General features: G+C 53.5%; 1 non-coding gene and 1 pseudogene across 1 annotated transcript; both read left to right on the forward strand.

Annotated features, from left to right (window-relative positions):
• Positions 1–111: 111 nt before the first annotated feature.
• Positions 112–6,291, forward strand: LOC136486209 (metacaspase-9-like; annotated as a pseudogene).
• Positions 6,292–6,886: 595 nt separating this feature from the next.
• On the forward strand, positions 6,887–6,960 carry TRNAV-CAC (transfer RNA valine (anticodon CAC)). Its single transcript has one exon. It is a non-coding gene; the product is annotated as a tRNA-Val (tRNA).
• The last annotated feature ends 5,026 nt before the right edge of the window (positions 6,961–11,986 follow it).

Here is an 11,986-nt window from a genome sequence, read left to right on the forward strand (position 1 = left end):
ATCCGACTGCAAGCCGAGCAGCAAGGTCCAAAGGCAAATGTGTCCTGAGCTTGCATCCACAGAAGGCAAGCAACAAATGAACGATGACAACGCGCGTATCCAATGGACACAGGTGATCAGGCAGAGATCGATATCTCATCTCACTGCACCACAGGTAGAGGTAGAGCTAGAGCTAGAGCTAGAAGAAGCACAGCAATGGAGGCGGTGAAGAAGAAGATGCTGGCCACGCTGGTGGGGTGCAACTACGCCAGCACGGAGAACGAGCTGCAGGGCTGCATCAACGACGTCCACGCCATGCGCGCCGTCCTCCTCGACCCCTTCGGCTTCGCGCCAGGCGACGTCACCGAGCTCACCGACGACCACGAGAGCGGCACCGGCGTGCTCCCGACAGGCTCACAGGCGGCAACGTCAAGCGCGTGCTGGCCGACATGGTGGCACGCGCGACGCCCGGGGACGTGCTCTTCTTCCACTTCAGCGGCCACGGCACGCTCATCCCGCCCATCAGTGGCCATGGCGGCCGCGACGACGAGGCCATCGTGCCCTGCGACTTCAACCTCATCACAGGTCCGTGTCTACGCACGTCCAAGCACTCCCATGCACGCATGGCTGGTGCGTCGTCGTCGTTTCTCACAGTCACATCTGAGTATCTGATTGACATTCTTGCATGCACGCGCGCGCGCAGACGTGGACTTCCGGGAGCTGGTGGACCGCGTGCCGCGGGGCGCCACCTTCACCATGGTGTCCGAATCGTGCTACAGCGGCGGCCTCATCGACCAGGAGGAGCAGATCGGCCCTGACGCAGCCGTTGACCCCGACCTCCACGCCCACACCGTCTACGCCGGCCGTTTCCTCCCTGTTAGATTGTAAACGTGTCACGGCCCATGGGTCTGCCGTACCCGGCTCCCCATCGTGCCTATATGTACACAACTCTTGTCTCTGAGTAATACATCGCGTATTTCACATATTCTATTTGCTATCATGGTATCAAAGACGGTTCGCTCCTGCGACCGCGCTTCCGCAAACCCTAGCCGCCGCTGACTTCGTCGCCGGCTCCACCACACCCTAGGCCGCCGCCGATCCATCGCCGGCCTACCCTACCCGCTGCTGAGCCAACTCGCCGGGCGCCCCTCTCCTGCTGCTGAGCATCTCGCCAGGACCTGCAGATCGCGTGCGTGGCCATCATGGGTGACGATGCTGCTGCTGCAGCCGCTGCCAAGCGCCGCGCGGAGGAAGCACGCGAGGCTGCTGTTGCCCTCGACAAGGAACTTGCTGCCCAGGAGGCAGCGAATGCCACCCTCCACACCCAGGCAATCGTTGTCCTCAATATCAAGATCCTCGTCCCTGTGACGTTGGAGAAGCCGGCCAACAACTATGGCCGCTGGCGCTCCCTGTTCCTCGTCGTCCTCGGCAAGTACAACCTCAAGGATCACGTCCTCTCCGATGGCTCCTACCCCGATCTATCGGCGTGGGCGACCATGGACTGCTGCATCCTTACGTGGATCTACTGCACCATCTCCAACGATCTCCAGCAGTCCTTGATGATCCGCGATCCCGCCGCCCGTGACGCGTGGCTGTACCTCGAGGATGAATTCCTCGGGCAACGCGAGTCTCGTGCCTTGCTACTGGAGGCCGAATTTCGCTCCTTCAAGCAGGGCGATCTCTCCATCATGGACTATTGCCGCCGCCTCGAGACGATGGCCGCCTCCCTCAATGACTTCGGCCATCCGATCGGCGACCGGCAACTCGTCCTCACCCTCCTCCGCGGCCTCAACGGGAAATTTCGGCACATGGTGTCTAACTTGAAGATGCAGCGGCCGTTTCCCACGTTCGCTGCGGCACGTACGCTGCTGCTCCTCGAGGAGATCGACGTCAACGACGTCCAGGACGACGGCACTCCATCCCCCGCGGCCACGGCCGGGACACAGGCGCTGATCGCGGCGCCGCATCAACCACGCCCTCCTGCTGCTCCCACTGGATCATGGGGCGGATCGGGTGGATCACGCAACCGCCGTCGTGGACGCGGCGGCAACGGTGGCAATAGCGGCCACAACGGCACCAAGTCCGGCTCTTCTGGACCACGTCCTGGTGCGCCGCCTACCCCCGGGTCCGGCCATATCAACCCATGGTCTGGCACCGTGCAGCTTTGGCCTCATGGCTATGGCGGTCTCCCTAGTCACGTGCTGCGCCCTCCATCCGTGCCGTTCGACCAGCTCCAACCGGCGCTTCACATGATGCCGTACCAGGGGCTCTACTACCAGCCACCACCTCCTAGTTTTGGGTACGGTGGAGGGGCTCCTGCATCAGCCCCTCCTCGGCTTCTTCCTCGTCCGGGACGCCGCTGTACGCGCCCTGGAACCCCATGGCCGGTGGGTCTTGGGATCAGGCGTCACTCGTCAACAACTTCAACACCATGTCCCTGACGCCGCCGCCCAACCCCGCCGAGTGGTATGCTGATTCTGGTGCCAGTTCTCACATGACCGCCCACTCTGGTATTCTCTCGTCTCCTCGTTCACCCTCCTTGTCTGGTCCTTCCTCTATTATTGTCGGTAATGGTGCTATTTTGCCCATTACCTCTACTGGTTCATACTCGTTTTCTACACCGCATCGCTCTCTTGTTCTAAATAATGTCTTAGTGTCTCCTAGCATTATTAAGAACTTGATTTCTGTTCGTCGGTTTACCACTGACAATAATTGTTCCATCGAGTTTGATCCGTTTGGCCTCTCTGTGAAGGACCTACAAACACGGAGCGTGATCGCCAGGTGCAATAGCACGGGTGATCTATACCCGTTCTTCCCGCCCACCAGCATACCTGCCCTCGCCGCCACTCCTACTTCCACCTTGTGGCATCGTCGTCTCGGTCATCTTGGCGCCGAAGCTTTGTCCAAGCTTATTAGCACCCAGGCTATTTCATGTAATAAACCCAAACATGAACACATATGTCATGCTTGTCAGTTAGGGCGCCATGTTCGCCTTCCTTTTGGGTCGTCTAGCTCTCGTGCTGTCAACAGATTTGATTTAATACATTGTGATCTTTGGACATCTCCCATTGTTAGCATGTCCGGTTACAAATATTATCTCGTAATTATTGATGATTTTTCTCATTATGCTTGGACATTTCCGCTTCGCCTTAAATCCGACACCTTTGCCACTATTTCTAACTTTTGTGCCTACGTGCGTACAAAGTTTGGCACTCCCGTGAAGGCCGTCCAGTGCGACAATGGTCGTGAGTTTGATCACTCTTCGGCCCGCACGTTCTTCCTCTCCCATGGTGCCATCCTTCGCATGTCGTGCCCTTACACTTCCCAGCAAAATGGTAAAGCCGAGCGCACTCTTCGCACCATTAATAATATTGTGCGCTCGCTACTGTTTCAGGCCAGCCTCCCTCCGGTCTATTGGGCTGACTCCCTCCACACTGCCACCTATCTTCTAAATCGTCACCCCACCAAGACCCTCGGCAGCCTTACACCATTTTTTGCTCTCCATGGCACCCATCCCACCTATACACATCTTCGTGTTTTTGGCTGTGCCTGTTATCCCAATTTATCTTCCACTGCTCCACATAAATTGTCTCCTCGTTCATCTCTCTGTGTCTTCCTTGGCTATTCTTTCAATCACAAGGGTTATCGATGTCTTGATCTCCACTCTAACCGGATCATCATCTCTCGCCATGTGGTGTTTGATGAATCCCTGTTTCCCTTTTCTGAGATGTCGACCTCCCCCTCGGATCCCGCCACTCTCGATTTTTTGAACGATGATGACTCTTCCACTATGCCCATCGGGCCTAGTGTTGTGGTTGCAGGTACTCCTACTGGTGCGCCACCACCGGCCGACCAGCCGCCTGCTGTCGAGCATGGCTCCAGCATGGGCGGCACGACAGCGCCCGGCGGTGCTGGCTCAACACTAGGCAGCTCGGCGCCCGGCTCTCCTCCTGCATCGATGGCCGGCTCGGTGCCTGCCTCGGCGCCCGGCTTGGCGCCCAGCTCGGCGTCCTCTGCTGCCCCTGCTGACACCTCGTCACAGGTTGCTGCCAGCAGAGGAGGCCGCACCGTCTCCACGCGGCACCAGCCCATTGAGCCCGTGGTCAACGATCACGGCATGCGGACTCGGGGCAAGTCCGGCTTCACTCAGCCGGTTGATCGCTTGAACCTGCACGCAGCGACGCTCTCTCCATTGCCGAAGACCTTTCGCTCTGCTCTCGCTGATCCTCATTGGCGAGCAGCGATGCAGGCGGAGTTTGATGCCCTCCTGGCCAACGACACTTGGACTCTGGTTCCCCGTCCACCGGGTGTGAACGTCGTCACTGGTAAATGGGTTTATCGTCACAAGTTTTTGCCTGATGGCTCTCTTGATCGTTATAAGGCCAGGTGGGTTCTCAGAGGCTTCACTCAGCGTCCTGGCATTGATTATGAGGAGACTTTCAGTCCAGTCATCAAGCCCGCTACCGTACGTGTTGTGCTCACACTTGCTCTGTCCCATTCTTGGCCCATTCATTAGCTAGATGTCAAGAACGCTTTTCTTCATGGGACATTGACAGAGACTGTGTACTGTCAGCAGCCGTCTGGGTTTGTTGATTCCTCCCGCCCCAATCATGTGTGCCGATTGAACAAGTCATTGTATGGATTGAAGCAGGCCCCCCGTGCATGGTACAGTCGCTTTGCCAGTCACATCACCTCTCTTGGTTTTGTTGAGGCCAAGGCTGACACTTCACTCTTCACGTACCGTCGTGGCGCCGACATAGCTTTCTTGCTTCTCTACGTGGATGATATTGTTCTCACCGCCTCGTCACAGAGTTTTCTTCAGCGCATTATAGCAGCTCTCCAGCGGGAATTCTCTATGACTGATATGGGTGCTCTCCATCATTTCCTGGGTGTTTTAGTTGATCGTTGGGTTGATGAGTTGTTCCTCTCTCAGAAGCAGTATATGCTGGATATTTTGGACCGTGCTGGTATGCGTGACTGCAAGCCGTGCAGCACACCTATTGATACTCACGCCAAGTTGTCTGCTGATGGTGTTCCCGTGGCTGATCCAACACACTATCGCAGTCTCGCTGGTGCGCTTCAGTATCTCACCTTCACCCGTCCTGATATTGCCTATGCTGTTCAGCAGATCTATTTATATATGCATGATCCGAGAAAGCCTCACCTCGCCGCCATGAAGCGCATCCTGCGCTACATCCAGGGAACTTTGGAGCTTGGCTTTCACCTCCATCGCACCTCGCCTGTTGATCTCACTGTGTACTCCGATGCTGATTGAGCCGGCTGTCCTAAGACTCGTCGTTCCACCTCTGGTTACGGCGTCTTTTTAGGTGACAACTTGGTTTCCTGGTCCTCGAAGCATCAGGCAACTGTATCCAGATCCAGTGCAGAGGCTGAGTATCGCGCTGTTGTCAATGGGGTTGCGGAGGCGTGCTGGTTACGACAGCTTCTTCTTGAGCTCCATTGCCCTCTTCGACGAGCTACAGTTGTGTATTGTGACAATGTCAGGGCCGTTTATTTATCCACCAACCCCGTTCAGCATCAGCGGACCAAGCATGTGGAGATTGATCTACACTTCGTTCGTGACCGCGTCGCTCTTGGAGAAGTTCGAGTTCTACATGTTCCTACTACTTCACAGTATGCCGACATCTTCACCAAGGGGCTCCCGACGTCTGTCTTCGTCGAGTTTAGGTCCAGTCTTAATGTTCACGGTGCTCCCAGTTCCGACTACGGGGGAGTGTTAGATTGTAAACGTGTCACGGCCCATGGGCCTGCCGTATCCGGCTCCTCATCGTGCCTATATGTACACAACTCTTGTCTCTGAGTAATACATCGTGTATTTCACATATTCTATTTGCTATCACTCCCGTACGCCGTGGTGCTCGGCCACCTCCTGTCAGGCGCGTCGGGCGTGGGCGCGTCGCACCACGTCGCCGACCACCTCGTGGCGCTATTCGGCGACGACGCCAGCTCCAAGTTCCGCTTCCACCGCCACGACCACCACGGCGGCAACAGCAGCGGCGCCGCGCACGCCGACGACTCCGGGATCCTGCTGAGCAGGTGCCAGAAGGACGAGCTGTCGGTGGACGTGCCAGGGGACGGCAGCAAGCAGGCGCACGGGGCGTTCAGCGGAGCGCTGCAGGTCGTACTGGCGGCGCACCCGGCGCCGATGAGCAACCGGGAGCTGGTGCTCGGCGGCAGAGAGGTGCTCGGCAAGCGCAGGGGTTCGAGCAGCACCCCTGCCTCTACTACAGCGACGCTAATGTCGACTTGTCGTTCCTGGGGCAGCAGGAGACCAAGGCCAAGAGCAACTGAGCAAGGAGGCGGCTGCCATGCCCCGCTTTCATGATTCATCCCTGCGATTTGTGAATGTGCTTATTATTATTTTATTAGTAAATAACTAGCTTGTGACATGTGCGTATATCTATATGCATGCAGCTCGATCTTCATGCTAAACAAAATAAATAACATTTCTTCTTATTGGCCGTGTTTGTTTGAGCTTCGGTGAGAACTGAGAAGCTGAAAGGAAAAAAAAACACTGGCAAAAGCTATAAATAAGATCATTTTTAAGAAACTATTTTTTTTAAAAAAAAGTTTGCTTTTTAAGCAAATATACTCCCAAACTTTCACATTATAATGCGTGTCCATTCACCTGTCAGGGTGTCGCCGCATCTCTTCCCATTCACGTGCATGCGCTTCCTGATCAGATTATAATGCTGTAAGCAGATGATTCAGAGGGACATGGTGATTAGCACCGAAATGCACCAGTGTTCAGGTCTCTCTGGGGGTACAGGGGTTCAACCGTTGAAGCATGCAGTATTCTTTTCTTTGGAAAACCACATGCACATATAGTTTGTTGAGGTCCATTCACATGTGTGTTCATTTCTATGATCTAAGGGGCCAGCACAGCGTCTGGGTGGTGTAGTTGGTTATCACGTTAGTCTCACACACTAAAGGTCCCCAGTTCGAACCTGGGCTCAGACAATTCTTTTTGTGTTTTTTTGTATTTTTTTTCTGCTGGAAGAGCTAACATAGCTAATCACAATTTATTTATTTCTTCTGCTGGAAGAGCTAACTTCATTTTCTTTGTGTCTTTTTTAATTTTTTTCTTAACTAATCACAATTTATTTCTTTCTTCTGCTGGAAGAGCTAACTTCATTTTTTTTGTGTTTTTTAAAAAATTTTCTTGCTAGAAGAGCTAACTTCACTAATCACAATGTACCGTTTTTTTTGTTCTGTTGGAAGAGCTAACATAACTAATCACAATTTTTTTTCTTCTGCTAGAAGAGCTAACATAACTAATCAGTAATCACAATGTATTTTTTCTTCGGCTGCAAGAGCTAACATAACTAATCACAATGTATTTTTTTTCTAGAATGTATAACTACTCTGGCATTTTTTTGTATGTTTTCTTCTTCAATGACTCCAAACGTTGGGTTGGCATGAACACCCCTTGAGACGCCACAGGTACATGCCTTTCAACTGATCCACCATAGTCACTGTGGGTAATTGAAAAAAGTCAAATTTTGGCACAACAGGTGGCTCCAAGGAAAGGCTCCAACAATAACTGCTCCAAATTTATACACCCTAGTTAAACACAAGAACAAATCTGTCATCTAAGAGCTACAGAACAAATGCGTGGAGATCAGATCACTGCGGGATAGAATAACTGATGCTATACTTAGCTCGTGGAATTCATCTCCCTGTGGATTTGGCTTCAGATGTGCACATACAACCAAAAGTAGAGAACTCCATTAACCGGAAATGGACTCCGAATGAAAAATATACCACAAAGTTGGCATACCAAATCCAATTTCATTTGCGGGGTCTTTTGAACCATTCCGCAACAACTTGATTTGGAAAGCAGAGGTATTTGGAAAGCAGAGGTAGAAAACAAATGCAAGCTCTTCGCTTGGACCCTAATTAATTAATCCTGACGGCCAACAATCTAGCAAAAAGAGGATGGCCACATCAAACCTCTTTGTGCATTTTGTCATGGTCAACAGGAAACGGGTCTTCACTTATGTTTAAGTTGCCTTTCACTGCAGATGTTTGGAGGCAGGTCCTAGTGTGGCAAGGATTCTCTCTACCTCGCCACATCTCCATGTAGCTAGTCACACCTGCATCGTTAACTGGTGAGAAGTTGCTAGTCACGGCCTATGCATCTACGTCATGTGGGATATACGGAAAGAACGAAACCGGAGAATTTTCCACAATGATAGCATAAACGCCTCTAATGGTGGTGCTATGAACAAAAGAAGACATGGAGCAGCGGCAGCGGGCCTTTCAAAACTTGGAAAACATGTAATTTTATTTTATTTTGATCTTTGAGTTGTTTGTTTGCCCTCTCCTCTTGGGGATGATGTGCAGCCCTATGGGGCGGAACTGTGTCATGTTTCTTCCTAACTCAGTCCCATAAGTGATTCTTCCGGGTGCAAACAAAAAGGCGTTGTAGGGTTCAAATGCGCATGTTGTTCAATTGTTCACCAAGTACCGAAGTTCAGTACTAAGCAGCAAGCACTCAAAAATTTTCTGTCAAGGATAACCTGGCTTCCATCCCTATAATGTTGAGGACCAATATTATATTATATTGTTAAAATGAGCACAATGATGATTGCCACGCATTCTTAGATCGAGAAAACAACTTATACAATATAATTGAAACAAGAGGGCACAATGATAAAGAGCTTAGTATATATAACATATTCTTTTGGTTTTGGAAAGACTCATAGGTCTCTTGTACGATGACAGCATGTTGCTTGCAAATGCATACAAAGAACATCAGTATTAGAAAAAGTTTCATCATCTACTACAGCTGAGAATACACATCCTATTAAGCATATAACCACAAAAAAAAGATGGGCCGGTGAGATAGAAAGTTCTCTCTGAAAACGTTTGTGCACTTCTCTCTGAATCGATGGCTGCTACTGCTACTTGGCCTTTATTTGTTTTTTTAGTCCCTACTAGTCGATACGAAATTACGAATGCATGAGCCAACAACCCAATGTTTCCACCTAGCATATTGAATAGTGGTTACACCCGGGGGCTACACCCGCGGGTGCGCTCGCGCGCACCCGCCACCAAAACAAAACTTCCCTCGCTGGAAACACGAAAAAACCCCAAACGATTCTGCCCGAATCGTCCGGGGGCTACACCCGCGGGTGCGCTCCTTCGGGGGCTCCTGTCGGGTTCATAAATCCAGGGTCCCTCGCGGACCGGCCTCCAACAAAAGCTCGGCCCAAGCAGACAAACGCACAACTCATGGGCCGGCCCAAGTACCTAAATGATAGGCCAGAGGGGCGATCGAATCTCCGATCGGGAGGCCTGACCGAGGAGGAACAACGCTCGCTTTCTGACTCCGGCCCGCCTCTTCGACCGGAGCACTCACTTCGGTCTCTAGCCCGCCTCCGGACAGCCTTTCCGACCGGAAGGCCTGGCCAAGGCACTACTTCCGACTCTGACCTGCATCTCCGATCGGGGATGCGCCGAACCCCAACCGACCGGGGACGCCCGCTCGGTAAGGACCAGGAAACGAATGTAGAAAGTAAGGCAGGGCGCACAAGTCAAAACCGCAATACCAGGGACCATACCCTGTACACCTGCAGGAACAGTGCTTTGCGACCTCCCTGGCACGACAGAACCCAAGCAGTGTTGTAGGCGCCGGTATTTTCCCTTACAGTATTGTGGGCGCCGTTAACTCCCATACAGTAAGGCTCCCCACATGCCTCTGGGCATCGACAGTGTTGTGGGCGCCGACATTTACCGTACCAAGTGAACATGGTGAAACTCCTCACATGCCTTTGGGCATCAACAGTATAGCCGGTACCGACATCTGCCATACCTGAACAAGATCACACAACCTCCCACGTGCATCTGACATCCAACAGTGTTGTGGGCACCTACCATCATCCCGTACCCGCCGGCATGAGCAACAAGGCTTAGAAGCATACGTACTCTCTCCCTCTCACTTGAAAGGCCATCCCCTTCATCTATAAAAGGGGATGCGCTCTCTCCCAACATTTAAGTCATTCCAGATTCATTAGATCGATCAAGTTCACTAGCACACAATAGTAGAACCACCAGGTTCAAACCACGAGCACACGCTCGAACACTTAGCTCATAGCGGGGCTCCCGTCGCTTTCGGTCCCTCTAGCCAGAGTCCGACCGGACCTCTTGTACCTCTCATCTTTCTCCTTCTCGTTTGTAACCGCACAGCAAACTTCGAGCACCTGGGCTCAGGAATAAAGTCACTGACCGACTCAAACTGGACGTAGGGCACGTTGCCTGATCCAGTATAAACCCTATGTCATTGATTGCTAGGCCACCTCCGACCACAACGTACAGTAAAACTATAAATATTTACGTATTGATCACTTTCTGCACCAACAGTTAGCGCCGTTCGTGGGGAGAATGTTGTACGTTAAACACTTTTTGGTCATCGGATGGCCCACTTTTCCGCCACCATCGCCATGGCGGGCTCAAGCGATACGACTCGCTTCGGCTCACCGGAGTTTCCCACACTCCCACCTATTAGGATGTGGGTTCCGCCCATCTTCGAGCCATCCTAGGCCTTCTTCTTCGGAAGCCTAGACTTCATCGCCGACCGGCTCGGCGTACTACACCTCCGCAAGGAGGCACTCATTCCAGCGCCCGTCGGAGGGGCGCCCTCCATCAGCTCCGGGACGCACGACGACTTCAACGACGAGGCATCTGCGCTTCATTCCGAGCAAACTCTCTGCTCAAACCCCGCTGTGAGTAATATGCCATCTGTTATTTACTCTCTATTTACTATCTCCCGCCGATTATCCGGAGGGACCGTATTGACCGCACCACGAACACCGTACGATCGGTTCCCCTACGGCCTCATGTCCCCTGCGGACATGTACGCTCGAGGGCTCCGAAGGATGCTGGCGCCATCTCCCCTCACATCTGAATTCGTGGAAATGGCGAGCTATGCTCCTACCACTTTCCACGAACTCCCGGATGACGAGGGTGAGAGCGATGGCTCCAGCATCGGCGATGTGGCACCTCACCACCGTCCATCCTGGGAGTGCGCTATGGCGGATGCTCCGAAACAGCCATCGGTGGTTGTGGAGTCTGTACAGACTCACACCCCTCTGGACCCGCGTGCGGGGGCCCTCATATCTGCGCAAGCACACGCCGAGGAATTACGACAACGACGGTAGAACCAGCCACCGCCTACGCCAGTGCGCTCGATACAGCACGTTGCACCCCATGCGCATGACCTGGCGGGCGGCGCCCGGGGTCGCGCCCGCCAGGTCTAATGCAACATCATGAATGAGGGAAATGATCCCCCACAGTTCGCTCGGGCTAGCCAGAACATCGCCGCTGCGGCAATGCTTCTGCGCGGCATTCCCAAACCCATCGACCCCTAGGAGCGGGTAGTCTACCGGAACCTCTAGGCGCTGGTAGAAGCCGCCGCCGTTCAACAGGCGGAAAGCTCCGTATCACAACTCTGACACATGCCCTCTCTCCCCACCGGGGGAGTGGGGACGCGCTAGACGGATCGCTCCATCCACTCGCTGCTACAGCCACCATGTGCTGCTCGGGAGGCAGCGGCCGCACCGCGGTCCCACCTGATGCCTGCCCTACACCAACCGCCGATACACGAACGGCCCAGTCTGCACCAAGACGCTTGCAGCGTCATTAGCAACCGGCACCAGGCCCGACAGGATGATGACGTCCACCGGGCGGTAATGAGGGCAGGCGACACGGATCCCGGCCAAACCATCGAGGGGAGCGGTGAAACGCGCCCCAGGCATGGTCGCCGGCTAGGCGACCGGAGTCCCAGCCCTAAGGGCCTGGGACCATAGGCCTTTGACTGGCATATCCAGAGAGCGCCATTTCCACAGCGCTTCCGACCGCCCACCAACATCACCAAGTACACCGGGGAGACAAACCCCGGTATTTGGCTTGAAGATTTCCGGCTCGCCTGCCGAGCCGGAGGGGTGGATGATGACTTTTTCATCATTCAATATCTCCCCATCTA

Source organism: Miscanthus floridulus, chromosome 10 (assembly GCF_019320115.1).
Source record: "Miscanthus floridulus cultivar M001 chromosome 10, ASM1932011v1, whole genome shotgun sequence".
Taxonomy (NCBI): domain Eukaryota; kingdom Viridiplantae; phylum Streptophyta; class Magnoliopsida; order Poales; family Poaceae; genus Miscanthus; species Miscanthus floridulus.